Here is a 15,589-nt window from a genome sequence, read left to right on the forward strand (position 1 = left end):
TTAAGATTAATTCATTTTAATTATAACTAAAATTTTACAAGTTTCTGTTGTAAAAGTAAAGACATTTAATTTCCCGGACATAAATAATAAGCTTTATCGTAATTTGTATTTGAAATGCAAAACACAGCCAGAGAATTAATGGGCTTTTATCTAAAGATTTCTGTGATAAAGGGATATAAAGAGAATGACATCACCAGTCATTGAGAGGAAAAATAATCTCCTTGATTGGCATTTATTGCCGCTCTTGCCTGAATATTAAATTGGATTAAGCAGCTACCTCATTAATAGCCATAATAAAGTCTTCAACAAATCCGCAGAGTAATGCATTAAGACCATACCAATTTCACTTAACCTGTTACCTTACCCAACAATCCACCATTCTGGCATTTCATTAAAATAATTGCACAGCCTTGTACTTCCTGCAACATTCATTGAGAATCAAAGAGCACATTTACTTCACTGGATTTGCATTATGAAAAGGACTGTGACATGTTTAAACCCAACAATGATTGATGAGCACAACCGCTTCCTCAGTTTTGACAACCCCCGCACCTGCAGAAGGCCAACAGGACAACTGCCTTTCACCCTGCAGATAGATGATTACTTTTCAGAGCTTGGGATGGACAGGTTTTCTGCATCGAAAGTGGAGTTGCCATGTGGGACCCAAGGCCGTTCAGCGGTTAGAGGCACCAGAACAAATTACCACATTATGTACCTACAAAACACTAGTACACATTATTCCATTATGGATGTACAACTGAGTACAAGTAATTACAGATTATTACATAGACTATTACGTTGTACTAAGTGTGGTAAGTACTATGTATTAAGGGTACTGTAAAATAAAGTGTTACCGCGGTTTCTTCTAGAAGCAGCTCTCCTCTGTTTTGCAGAGGGTAGAACTACACATCTGCTATGAAACATTTAACAGGTAGGTACTCAACTGATTTTAAATTTTATAAATGTTTGTTGCTGTTCAGTTTTATTTACCACGTTATCGGTCTAAAAATTATCGGATAAAAATTTATCGCAAGATAATTAGTCCGATATTGGTTTTTAAAGTTACCTAAAAAGATCATCTGATAATGCGATATTGGTTTTTAAAGTTATCTAAAAAGATCATCTGATAATGAAAACATTATCTTTGATAATTATCAGTTATGGGATTATCGGAACTGTGCCCACCACTGCTTCTTTGGTTTTGTTTTCATACTTTACAAAATCCATCTTGCGTTATTCTACACTTTTGTTACATTTTAAAGCCATGCATAACACATATGGGGACTTGTCCATGTGCATATTTATTATGTTGGTACAGTTCTGTGTTTGCTGCTTGCAGCTGGTGTGTGCGTGTTTACGACACCAATGTAATCTTTAGATAAGGCTGTTTTTAATTTCACAGTGTAAAACATCTGCTGGCTATCCAACATGAAAGTCTCCTGGCTCACAGTAAAAACATCCTTTTCCCACTGGATTAAATTCAAATGGGTAAAACCATCCAAAATGATGACACTTTTGACAGATGACTTCTGGAAATGTCTGAAACAGAAATCCATTGCATCCTCAGCAAGCAATTTGACAAATTCTCAGACATTTCTCAGTTGTTACCGTAAAGTTTTTGCAAGCAGGTCATAGTTACACCTTTGATATGTTTGATTCCACCTACATAGTGGGTGTCTTGTTTTCTCTCTGACTCACACACCATGTCTCTCAGTGAACACAGAGAATTCATCCGTTCTGTTCATTCTCCTGGTGAATCACTGCAGACTTTTCTTATTTATTTTCTCCACATTACCAAAAATGTAGGAAACACAACCGTTACTGCACAGCTGTGTGAGACACATCAATGCTTTTAGCCATAATGTGTCAAAAACAAACTGACCTTGAATTCCAGTGGAAAAACAATCATGGCACATGTGGTGTCAACAAGCGTGAACTTAGCATGACATGAAAATGAAAAAAATTTCCTCCTCTACTTCATGTTGCAGAGCAGGTACGTAACTCAGTGGGAGAGACAAAAGGCAACAAATACGAAGACCTGGGTTCAAGTCCCAGTCTTGTTATCTCAGTCAACCCAACTTCCAGTGGCCAGTCGTTTTTTTCAAAAGGTTAATGTCTAAGGAGTATCTGTGCCAACTTTGGTGCTTGTATCACCATTTGCATGATTGTTTCAGTTATCTACTGCACTACTGTGGAAAATTCCTCTGCTGCTGCTTTGTCAGACAGCAGATCTGTTACACGGCACAACCCATCTCACCAAATGTGTGCTGATGTTCAAACAAAATACCGAAGTGGACATGGCAATCTAAGTGATGGCTAAAATAATATTAAAATGTTGAGAACAATATTGATTTTATCCAACATATTGGGTTATTTTATGTTGTTTCCATGAATGGAAAATTTCACTCTAAATTTCTAGGTTTTCCAGGATTTGTGGGAACCCTACTGGAGATAAACACCTGCACAATCCCAGGAAACTCTGGTACATACAATGGGGGAAATAAATATTTGATCCACTGTCAATTTTGCAGGTTTTTCCACCTACAAAGAATGTAGAGGTCTGTGTTTTTACCATAGGTACACTTCAACTGTGAGAGACAGAATCTAAAAAAAATTCTGCAGGATATTAAACCATGACATCATCATGTGTTACTAATGTAATCTTTGTGACTGTTGTCCCAGCTCTCTTCAGGTCATTGACCAGGTCCTCCTGTGTAGTTCTGAGCTTTCTCAGAATCATCCTTAACAAACAAAGTGAGATCTTGCATGGAATCCCAGACCGAGGGAGACTGACAGTCATCTTGTGTTTCTTCCACTTTCTAATAAATAATCATAACAGTTGTTGTCTTCTACCAAGCTGATTGCCTGTTGTCTTGTAGTCCATCCCAGCCTTGTGCAGGTCTACAGTTTTTTCCTTGATGTCCTTAGACAGCTCTTTTGTCTTGGCCATGGTGGATAGGTTGGTGTGTGATTGACTGACTGTGTGAACAGGTGTCTTTTATACAGGTAACAAGTTCAAACAGGTGTAATTAATACAGGTAAAGAGTGCAGAATAAGAGGGCTTCTTAAAGAAAAATTAACAGGTCTGTGAGAGCCAGAATTCGTGCTGGTTGGTAGGTGTTCATATACTTATTTCATGCAGTAAAATGCAAATTAATTATTTAAAAATCATACAATGTGAGTTTTTTTTTTTGTTTTTGTTTTTTTTAGATTTTGTCTCTCACAGTTGAAGTGTACCTATGATAAAAAAATTTACTGACCTCTTCATTCTTTGTAGGTGGGAAAACCTGCGAAATTGACAGTGGATCAAATATTTATTTCCCCCACTGTATCTGTGGACACTCATGATGAACATCTCATCAGCTGTGTTAAAATGCTGCAACTATGCAAAACACAGTCCTGCACCACTTGCATAATTATGAGGCAATGTGCATTCTTCAGGATTCATTTTGTTGTTGAAGAAATGCCATTTTCTTAGTGAATCTAAAGTGTTATTAAATTTCAAACAAACAAATGAAAAGTGTGCTCCATCTTTCTTTTTTGGGTTGGGGGGGGGGGGGGGGGGTGAGTATGTGTGGACAATTATTAGCCAGTAATTAGTGTGCAGAAATATTTGAGAGGTACAGCAGTGCTTGACTTTGAGAACAGTCAAGAGCTTTTGAAATGCTTGTGGTGTCTGGACTTGCTTCTAATCTGTATGAGTATTCATGTTTTGTCTTCTTGCATCAACCATAAAGCACGTAAATAAGGCCCAGTGTGAACCAGCATGCGACACTGTCTTCTAATGGACCATGGAAAACTAACCGCAATGTGTTCATCTCTTTCTGATAGGTGGACTTTATCCCACAGGTTAACAGTTTGCAGAACACATTACATACACTGAAGAATTTCAATCAGAATATGAAAAGTGTATTCATGTAGGGACCAGAGCATGTGTGTTTCAGAAGGGAGCATCCACTTGGGTCCACTGGTCCTAACCTATTATTTGATTGTGCAAATTACAACCCCAAAGTTCACAAAAAATGTAATCCTTTCAAATAGCTAACAAATCAGATCCAGTTTTGTTCAATTTACAAAACTAAAACCTATGATTCTGTTGACATACACCATTAATCACCTTTAATTGTACTGTTGTCAATAAATGTGTTGAATAACTAAAATAATGTTATTTGGAAACCATAAAAAAGATGAACAAATACAGTTAAACATACAGGGGGTAAACATGGTATGTGTCAAAGAGAACAAGTTGTTAGGTGTGATCATTGATGAGACAATCAACTGGAAAGCTCATATTCAACATATTCAAAAGAAAGTATCACAAAGTATTGCAATATTAAATAGGGCAAAGCACTTTCTTGATGGTAAATCACAACATACTCTGTATTGCACATTGATTGCACCTTACTTGACTTACTGTGCTTAAATGGGGCAATAAAATAAAACTACAGTGCAACCATCATTCATCCTTCAAAAAAAGAGCATTAAGAATAATTCATAATGCATAAGGCTAATGGGATCATACCAGTCCATTGTTTATCAAATCAAAGATTTTAAAACTCTATGACATGATTTCGTTTAAGACTGTTCAATTGATGTATAAAGTGAAAAATAAGCAAGTACCATTTAGAATTCAAGGATATTTTATGCAAATAGAAGGAATATATAATTTAAGGGGTTTGTATCATTTTAAAATTGCTCGCGCTAGGATGACCAGGAAATGCTTCTGTGTCTCTATTTGTGGCCCAAAAAAATGGAATAAGCTACCTGAGAAACTCAAACGATGTCCAAATATCAACCAGTTTAAATATTTATACAAAGAAATGGTGTTCACCGGATATGTATCTGATGGAAAACGTTGAGTTGTGTTGTATGATGAATCTGCTTCATTTGAATTCTTACTATTGAATATGTACCAGGGTAACTCGAACGAAATAGGACTTCTTGTGAAATACTCACTTCCCTCAGCTGTAGTTATGAGCTACTACTGGTCAGACTTTGTTGGAAATGATCGTGTATGAACTGGCACTTAGCTTGGGTTGATTTGACTGTACGAGTGGGTGTAGGCATTGATAAGCGTTGCTTCTGCCTACACCTCTTGGGCACCATGTTCATTGTTTTCTTGTTCTTTCTTTCCTGTAACTTTTTTGTATTGTTTTTGTGGCCTGTAAATTAGTGGGTTTTTTGTTTGTTTTGTTGTTGTTTTTGTTTTTTTGGTAAGCATTGGTGCCTAATCAATTCAAATTCAAAAGAATTGAAAATGAAAAAATAATGGTAATTCACAAAAATTAAATGGGCTTTTTTATTGTCACACTTGTGTAACATTACTTAACCTACTTTGGTGAAACATATAGCCAACCATTAATGTAAAAACAACTTCAACATGCTCTTCTTAATACTAGGACTAGGACTAGTGGGAAGTTCTTCTTTCAAAAGAGTTCAAGAAAATTTGACGATATTATCCCAAGCGTGGCCTCATTTCTTTGCCTTTGAGAGATCAGGATTTATGTGTAGATATTAAAAATTGTGAGTGATTTGTTGCCTCTGTGGCTTACCAGTGCAACTAACCAAGCTGCTGAAAGCTGCTCACAGTGCTAATGCAACAAATTAAATACAATTTTATTTTACTTAATGCAAATACTAGACCTCAGTCTTTCTAGATGGACCATTCTTGAAACCAATGACACAGCAAACAATATTATTTCATATAGTTGTAATAAAATGCACAGAAAGGAGAGAAATCCACAGCAACTATCTGTTATTGCTAGTTATCTCTGAGGACTGCGTGGAGGCCATGCTGCGATTTAACCAAACTTATTATGCTTTTCAGTAGCCATAGGCATTTTTTTTCCTTTTGGCATACTTTTGAGTGACAAATCATACCACTGTACTTTAATGTCAAAAATACAGTGCATCTGGAAAGCATCCACAGTATTTACAGTATTTATTTATTTATTTAAGTATTTACAGCCTTTGTCATGAAGCTCAAAACTGAGCTCAGGTGTATTCAGTTTCCACTGACTATCCTTGAGATGTTTCTACAGGCTTAACTGGAGTCCACCTGGTGAAAATTAAATTGATTGGACATGATTTGAAAAGGCACACACCTGTCTACATATAAGGTCCCACAGCTGACTGCATGTTAGAGCACAAACCAAATATGAAGTCAAAGGAATTGTCTGCAGACCTCAAAGACAGGATTGCCTTGAGGCACAAATCTGGGGAAGGGTACAGAAACATTTCTGCTGCTTTGAAGGTCCCAAAGAGCACAGTGTCCTCCATCATCTGTAAATGGAAGAAGTTTGGATCCACTGGACTCTTCTGAGAGCTGGACACCCATCTAAACTGAGCATTCGGGGAGAAGGGCCTTAGTCAGGGAGGACTCTCAGATCCTGAGAAACAAAACAAAGAGTGAACTCTTTGGCATGAGTGCCAGGTACCATGTTTGGAGGAAAACAGGTACCATCCCTACAGTGAAGCATGGTGGTGGCAGCATCATGCTGTGGGGATGTTTTTCAGCAGCAGGAACTGGGAGACTAGTCAGGATTGAGGGAAAGATGAATTCAGAAATGTACAGAGACATCCTGGATGAAAACCTTCTCCAGAGCGCTCTTGCCCTCAGACTGGAGCGATGGTTCATCTTTCAGCAGGACAATGACGCTAAGCACACAGTCAAAATATCAAAGGAGTGGCTTCAGGACAACTCTGTGAATGTCCTTGAGTGGCTCAGCCAGAGCCCAGACCTGAATCAGATTGAACATCTCTGTAGAGATCTGAAAATGGCTGTGCATCGACACACCCCATCCAACCTGATGGAGCTTGAGAGGTGCTGCAAAGAGGAATGAGCAAAACTGCCTAAAGATAGGTGCACCAAGCTTGCGGCATCATATTCAAGAAGACTTGAGGCTGTAATTGCTGCCAAAGGTACATCAACAAAGTATTGAGCAAAGGGTGTGAATACTTGTGTACTTGTGTTTCTTGGGGGGGGTATATATTTTTTAAAAAATTCACAAAACTTAAAAAAAAAGCTTATTATGGGGTGTTGTGAGTAGAATTTTGAGGAAAAAAATTAATTTACTCCATATTGGAATAAGGCTGTAACAAAACAAAATGTGGAAAACGTGAAGCGCTGTGAATACCTTCTTGATGCACTGTAGGTGACTGGTACACAAAATGCATACAGGCTGGCGGGTCTGGTAATAACTTGAAAGAAAAAAAAATCATGTCATCCTCCTTAGCATACAAATATATGCACCAAACAACCTTAGGTTAGACATGATGTAAGTAGCAGGTGTTGAACATCTATTATTAGCTATAATGGTCATAAGAAACATCACTGTCTGATTAATAATATATCTAATAACCATGAAATGCAATCAGCTAGTGTGTGTCACAGAGGACACCTACAGTGTAAGTATTAAGTGTCTATACACACACACACACACACACACACACACACACATGCACAAACAATGACATAATGGCCCACATGCCATATAGATATGAACTCAAAACTGGCCTTGAAAGTACTTTTCATAAAAAAACAACCCAAGGACACCACTTGGCATCAGTAGATGTGTGCGTGACACACAGCCAGTGCACAGTCCATGCACACACCACCACAAAAATAACACATTCAGCATTCACATAAGAACCAGCAAAGTTTTACCTGTTTGTGAAGGTTCACAGATGTTGGTCCAGGATAAAGAGGCGATACATGAAAAAAGACAAAAGAGACAAAAAAGTGATGTTAGCAATCAAGAACAGATACAGTTGCAAGAATAACACCACTGTAACTCTAACCACACACGTTTGAAATGTAACTCAGACTGAGGGAAGAAATAGGTTAAAGTATAGCCTTTCTGAGACGAGTTGTGATTATATTTGCTGCGTTGCAACTTCAGCTCAGCCACCTGAGCTGTGAAAACTCTCAGGGCCTATTGTTTTCAAGCAATTAGTTCATTCCTCCTGTGAGGCCGCGATAGTGTGTGTGCCAGGTCTGCACGGCAGCACGCGAGCAGCTGTCCTTCTGTTCAGCCCTGATGAGGTGAAGAGGGCTTGGTCACATTAACAGACAGCCGCTCAACACACTGATGCTAGGCAACCAATAACATCCACAAATGATGGAAACCTGATTAAAACAGCATAAAAGGCAGAGGAAGTCATGTGACACTGTGGATCACAGTCTCTTGCTCGAAATTCTTTTGAGGAAAGGTATTTCCAATCAAGCTGTTGCTTGGTTTACAGATTATTTGATGGGTAGGATGCAATGTGTTCAGATGGCTGGAGTTAGTTCCTCCTTCCTTGAAGTCACAAAAGGTGTAGCTCAAGGTTCAGTTTTAGGACGCAGTCATTCGAAGTTTTGCAGTTAGCCTTCGATGTCATCCAGTCTCGCCTGTGGAAACTGAAATTGGTCTTAAATGTTGAGAAATCTAAAATAATGCTTTTTAAAATTCATTGGTGTCTTCTGAGAGCATACCAGTTCTTAAAAATGTCCAAGGTCAAGCTCTTGAGCTGGTTACTAATTTTAAGTATCTGGGTTTAATTGTCTCCGTCAAAGTTCATATTAGTAATTTGAGTCCTAAATTGAGGGTGAAGCTTAGGTTCTTCAATAGAAACAAGTCCTGTTTCTCCCTCGAAGCCCGGAAGCATTTGATAAATGCTACCTTCACACCTGTATTAGACTGTGGTGATGTTGTGTGTTTATGTGCTTCTAGCACATATTTGCAGTCCTTGTCTCCAGTGTATCATTGTGCTCTCAGATTTATCACTGCTAGTAGCTGCCTTACCCATGACTGTGAACTCTACGCCAAGGCTGGCATGTCCTCTTTGGAAGAAAGGCGACTCATGCACTGGATGACTTTAGTATATAAGGCACTTGTTGGGCTGGTTCCTACCTATCTGTCCACTTTTCTGCGGAGAACTGTAAGCTTCTATGCCTTGCATTCGAATGTCACTTTGTGTTTTTCTGTTCCCCATGTTTGAACAGAAAAGGGAAAGAGAGTTTTTAGTTTTGCCTCCCCCTTTTCTTGGAATGCCCTCCAAACTGAAATGAAACTGGTTGGGCTGGTTTCACTGACAGCTTTCCGATCACTATTAGAAAACCGACAACGGAAATCTTTTGGACAATGTGTATGCTTTAAACCCTGTCTTAGATCATGAGTTTTACTGTGTTAGAGTTTGCATTATTTAAAATAATTGTGTCCATGGATTAGCTGCTTGTGTTGTATTTTATGGTGGATGTGTTGTTTTTATTATTGTTTTGTTATTGCTTTGCCCGTTGGTGTATTGTTGCCTTCTTGGCAAGATCCCCCCTGCAAAAGAGGTCTCGATCTCAGTGGGTTTTCTTATCTGGTTAAATAAAGGTTAAATTAAATGAAACCAGTTGGTGATACAAAGCCTGAAATGTCCTTTATTGTTGTTTTTATTGTTGTTTTTTCCTGCACGTTTTGTTGCAGCACGATGAGTTACAAAAGCAGGCTGCTTGCAGCACCCTGCAAAGAGAATCAGATCAAAGAAAATGAATGTGGACCTGTGAATAAGATGGAATGGGCAAATGAGAATATGACAGGACAAAGAAGGGGAAATCTGGAAGAACACATTTTCTGTGAAAACTCCCCAGTGAATGAGCAATAATTAAAAAAAGAGGACAGAGAAAAGGAGAACGAGAGCTACGATGAAAAGAGCAAACTCTAAAAATGGGAAAAAAAAAAATAGTCAGGATGAACACTGAATATGCATCTGAAACAAGTGAAAATGTGGAAAAGTGGATGAAATTAAACACTGTCTGAAAATTATGCATTTGGTTTAGCATGTGCTGCAAAGTCTCCAGATAAATTCGGATGGACCATGGTGAGACAGAAATCTGCTGCATTACTCATTAGCAGATTAGCTGAGGAGGACAGATAAGAAATTTAAAGTAGAAGATGGGATTTGTGCATGAAACGGTCAAGACTCTTAAATCAGAGGGCATTCTCATCATGATTAAAAGGTCCAATGCATCTCTGCACCCCGCCCAAAACGCACACACGCCAACTCACAACACCACCACACTACCCCAACATAAATGCTGGTTTCTCGCCATATATTCAAGACAGCACCCAAAATGGATCTCAAAATCATCACCACACCACCCCCCACCCACCCCTCCACTAAAAATACATTAACACGACATATACGGCACTTCATTTTCAAAAATATCTCATGAGAAGAAAGTATTAGCTTACAATAAATTCATTTTTGGCAAAATAATTTCATTTGTGAGGTTTAAATTCTGAATACTCAATGAGAATTGCCCATATTGGCAGTCAATTTTGGTGTAATTTTCAAATTAAAACTTGTTCCAGCAAATATTATATCCCCTTGTGCAACACTTAGGGTTGTTTGTGATTACTAGCATAGTGGTAATTAATAAAAGACTTGGTCGTATTGATGATTAATATAACACACTAATACAGTAGTAATGTTGGGTCATTGGGGTACTGTTGGTGGTTGGCGGGGGGGGGGGGGTCTTTTAGTAATCTGAGGTGACATTAAAATAATAGTTTGGTATTTCTGTTACATATGTCAGAGGTCTCCAACAAACTCTGTCAGTCATTGAAATAGCAAGAAAATCTCTGAAAATACTCATAGAATTGTGGGAATTTGGAGATGTTTAACAATAACCATCAAATGCAGGAAAATGTTAAAAAGTAGATAAAAACTGGTTTTACACAATAATAATAATCATCATATTTGATCTACATTTTAAATTTTCCTAATCTGCTCCTTTAAAGTTAAAATCTGGACAAAAAAAACAGAAGTTCAAGATTTTTACAGTTGCATATGATTAACAAATATGTGGCTGAACGAGCGTGCAGTGCAAAAGTCCCCTGGTTTACAGGACAGAATCATTTATTTGTACTATTACTGTGGAAACACTGAAGCTCCTTGAAACTGATGCACATGATAATTATTTCCTGACGCAATCCCAGATATGTCTGGCAGGTGGCAGACAAGTATATGGTATCCAACAAAAGCAAACCAAAGTTGCTTTATGGATTAACCTGGTGCACTGTGACCCATGATCGACTCAATGTCTCTTCAGTATATGCCATTTTAATTTGGTAAGTTACAAGATGACAGTTTTTCGATCTGCTCTGTGTCAGCCTGATCCCGTCAGATCTCAGATGCTAAGCAGTGCGGGACCTGGTTAGTACTTGGATGGGAGACCTCTTTGAAACACCAACGGCTGTGTGTGTTTCTCCAGGTAACACTGGAGTTGCATCAGGAAGAGCATCCAGCGTAAATCTTGTGCCAAATATCAATGCAGATCTGGTTGTATCCGCTGTGTCGACCCCGAACACAAAATGGGAGCAGCTGAATGGACAACAACAAGATGACAGTTTTTATCATATTGAGTCACCGTGTTAACATACTGCCATTGATAGACTCATCAATCAAGCTGTCATCCACTAATGATGGTTGTTATATTTATGGTGATTGGCTGAAATCAAACTTCATCCACAATGCAAATGTGCTTCTTATCCAATACATGCAATATGGGTCTACTGTATCAATCCTCATAACTGCAGCAACAGCTATAAACGTAGATTCTATATGCAGATCCTAAGAGAATTCTCATGCCTTCTGTGATAGTGTAAGATATCTGAAAAGTTTTTCCTTCTTCTTTTTTGTTGACCAGACTACACAATTTGCGAAAGGACATTTGGCAACAATCCTAGTGTAAGAAGAGGTACTTGAACACTTTAACACTACACATAACCCAAACTGTATAGTACATGTGTCAGAGTACTGAATCAGATTTTGGCAGAAAAAAAAGACTTGAGTTTGTTGCTATGTTAATGTAGAGAGGAACCTTTCACATTTCTGTGCAGATGCCAAAATTGTTGTGTGGGCCGCTGAAGAGGAGGTACTGCTGGCCCACCACCACCAGATGGCGCCCTGCTTGGAGGGCGTCTGAGCCACTGGGAGTGACAGCTGTCACTTATCAGCACCAGCTGTCACTCATCAACATCACTATAAAGGCCGGACTGCAACTCCACCTCCTCGCCGAGAAATCAGCTACCACTCGAGGTAACCTTCTCTGCGATTTATATTAAGACTAAAACATTGTTCTGTGTGCAGCCGTGTTCCTGCGGGCTCTGTCTGAAGCTGGATTGGCGGACAGCGGGAGGGCGACGTTCTTCGCCTCTCACTCCATCCAGGAAAGAGACCAACAGGAGCTGCACGGGTGAAATTGTTTCTGGAGGTGGAGGTTCTCCTCGAGCCTGCCCACACGTCACCTTTGTATATTGATTGCATACAAATTCTGTGATTGTCTGTATTTCGTTGTGCAATTCACAACATTAAATTGTTACTTTTTGGCTCATCCATTGTCCGTTCATTAACGCCCCCTGTTGTGGGTCCGTGTCACTACACCCTCCCAACAAAAATGCTTTAATGCCTTCTTTGACACTCACAAAAAAGACTCTGTTGTATCAAAATTTAACTCAAATCAATTCCCCGACCCTGTAGCTTTGACAGACAACAGGGTGGGAAGGAGAGGACAGCTGTCCAGACTTGGATTAACTACAGGTGAACACGACATGAAAGGACAGGACTGGGTAGTGGACAATGAGTGCACACATCATCCCACTGTCTCACCAGAAGAAACACAGGCTTTAGTGTCAGAGGGTTGACAACACGTGAAGATATGACCTTCATTTAAACTCATGGCTGCAGGGTGCCGGACAACATACATACATTTGCATAAAACTGTTTTGTTATTTTAAAATGAAAGCAAATTCATATATCTCAGTGTCAGAAAAGGGAGACTGGTGAATTACAAACATTGAAGACCCTGTGCCTACATGGCATTTGTTGTTTTTTTTCTGGGCGGAAAGCACAGAGAGAGTACCCACAAACATTTTAATCCAGCATTTTAAGCATTTTCAGTGAGATGTGTTTTTATGAAAACAAGCAGCTGATGAGCTTATGTACAACAATTAAAAAGAACTCACCCTCAGCAGCAATAAACTGTCTGTCAAATCTGCTACAGCCTTAAATGGATGAAATTCATTTTTTCCTCAAAATTCTACACACAACACCACATAATCACAATATGAAAGAAAGACTTTTTAAAGATTTCTGCAAATTAAAATTAATAAAAAAAGAATTTAAAAAAAAAAACAACTAAAAAAATCACCTGTATAGTACAGAGGAATTCACAGCCATTACAATGAAAAATTGAGCCCAGGTGTATTTTGTTTCCACTATTCATCCTTGTGATTAATTGGAGTCCACCTGGGGTAAATGCAGTTGATTGGACATGATTTGGAAAGGCACACACCTGTCTACATATAAGGTCCCACAGTTGATGGTGTATGTCAGAGCACAAACCAAACATGAAGTCAAAGGAATTATCTGTACACTTTCGATACAGGATCGTCTCGAGGCACAAATCTAGGGAAGGGTACAGGAACATTTCGGCTGTTTTGAAGGTCCCAATGAGCACAATGGTCTCCATCATCCATAAATCCAGGATGTCCAGATTAATTCATTCATTCATTCAAAGACCCAGAATTTAGATAACGTTGAGGCCGCGGCCTGCTCAGTTTCATAATAAAATGAATTAAAAGAGTAAAAAGCACAGAAACGTACTGTGCCAGTATGCTAGCCATACGAAAGGCAAAATAAGTGTGCCTTAAGTCTAGACTTGAAAGTCTCTACAGAGAAGCTGACTGTTTTATTGACGCAGGGAGATCATTCCACATAATAGGTGCACGATAAGAGAAAGCTCTGTGACCTGCCGACTTTTTATTCACCCAAGGGACACTATGTAGTCCTGCACCTTGAGAACATAAAGCCCAGGCTGGTATGTAGGGTTTAATTAGGTAAGCTAGGTAGGGAGGTGCCAGTCCATGAACAATTTTATATACCAGTAGCAGAACCTTAAAATCTGTTCTCACTGGGACAGGAAGCCAGTGAAGAGATGCCAAAATGGGTGTAATGTGGTCAAACTTTCTGCTTCATGTCAAAACTCTGGCAGCAGCATTTTGAACCAACTGGACATCCCTAATGCTGGACTGCAGTCAGCCAGAAAATAGAATATTGCAGTAGTCCAATCTAGAAGACACAAACACATGAATCAGGGACTCAGCATCAGCCATAGACAGGATGGGACGAATCTTTGCTGTATTTCGCAGGTGGAAGAAAGCACTCCTTGTAATATCTCTAATGTGGAGGTCAAAGGACAACGTAGGATCAAACATTACCCAAAGGTTCCTCACTTTGTCAGTGTGATGTATGACACACAAGCCTAGGCCAAGCGTTAACAGGTGAAACTGATGCCGATGTCTCACTGGATCAAGAACCATCATTTCAGTCTTATCAGAGTTTAAACAGTTAAAAAGTTGCTTGACATCCAGCTTCTCACTGATGCAAGGCAATATTTTAAGGATTTTATGTGGATGAGATTACCAGCAGTTATCGGCATGTATAACTGAGTATCATCAGCATAGCAGTGAAAGATAACCCCCAAATAACCACAATATGTGCCAAAGGGGGGCTATATGAAGGGAGAAAGCAGGGGGCCTAAGATGAACCCCTGTGGAGCCCCAAATTTCATGTCACCAAGGTTAGAGGTAGTATTATTGTACAAAACACAGTGAGAATGACTGGTCAGGTATGACTTCAACCATGCAAGTGCACTCCCAGTAATCCCAAAATGACTCTCCAGCCTATCGAGTAGAATAGGATGATGCAGCACTGAGATCTAACAGTACCAGAACTGTTGTGGTCTCTGAATCCATTGCAAGTAGAAGATCATTCACCACTTTAGTGAGAGCTGTCTCCGTGGAACAATATTTTCTAAAAGCAGACTACAATGGTTCAGAAAGATTATTCTCGGTAAGGTAGTCAACAAGCTGTCATGAAACCACTTTTTCCAAAATTTTTGAGCAAAATGATAGATTTGATATCGGCCTATAGTTTTTCAATACCCTTGGGTTAGGATTAGATTTCTTAAGTAATGCTTATCACTCAGATTTGATACATTTAAGAATAGATCCAGAAGGTAATGAGAGATTAATAATTTCGAGCACAGTCGGTCCAAGAGTGGACCACAGATCCTTAAACAGTTTTGTTGGTAATAGGATCAAATAAGCAGGTTGTGCTTTTTAAGGACATTTTGTCAGCACATCCAGTGAGATACTATCAAATTCTGTAAATCTAGGTAATGCCTCAGTAATGGCACCCACTTCAATAGCAGGGTGTAACAGCTGGGTTAAGGCATGCTGGGATATGTTTAACCTAATGTCTTCTATTTTCTTCTCAAAGTAATCCAGGAAATCTTGTGTAAAAGGAGAGCGAACTACAGGTGGTTGTCCATGTATAAGTGTTGCCACCATGTCGAACAAGAACTTTGAGTTATGCTTGTTTTTGTTGATCAAATAAGAGTAATAGGTCCGCTTTGTAGTCAGTAGTGCATGCTTATAGTCTAAGATAGCATCACACCACGCGGTGGAATACTTCTAATTTTAAACTACACCATCTCCGTTCTACACCTCTAGCCTTATGCTTGAGGTCATGCAAGTAATCATTGAACCAAGGT

Source organism: Thalassophryne amazonica, chromosome 4, assembly GCF_902500255.1.
Source record: "Thalassophryne amazonica chromosome 4, fThaAma1.1, whole genome shotgun sequence".
Lineage (NCBI taxonomy): Eukaryota > Metazoa > Chordata > Actinopteri > Batrachoidiformes > Batrachoididae > Thalassophryne > Thalassophryne amazonica.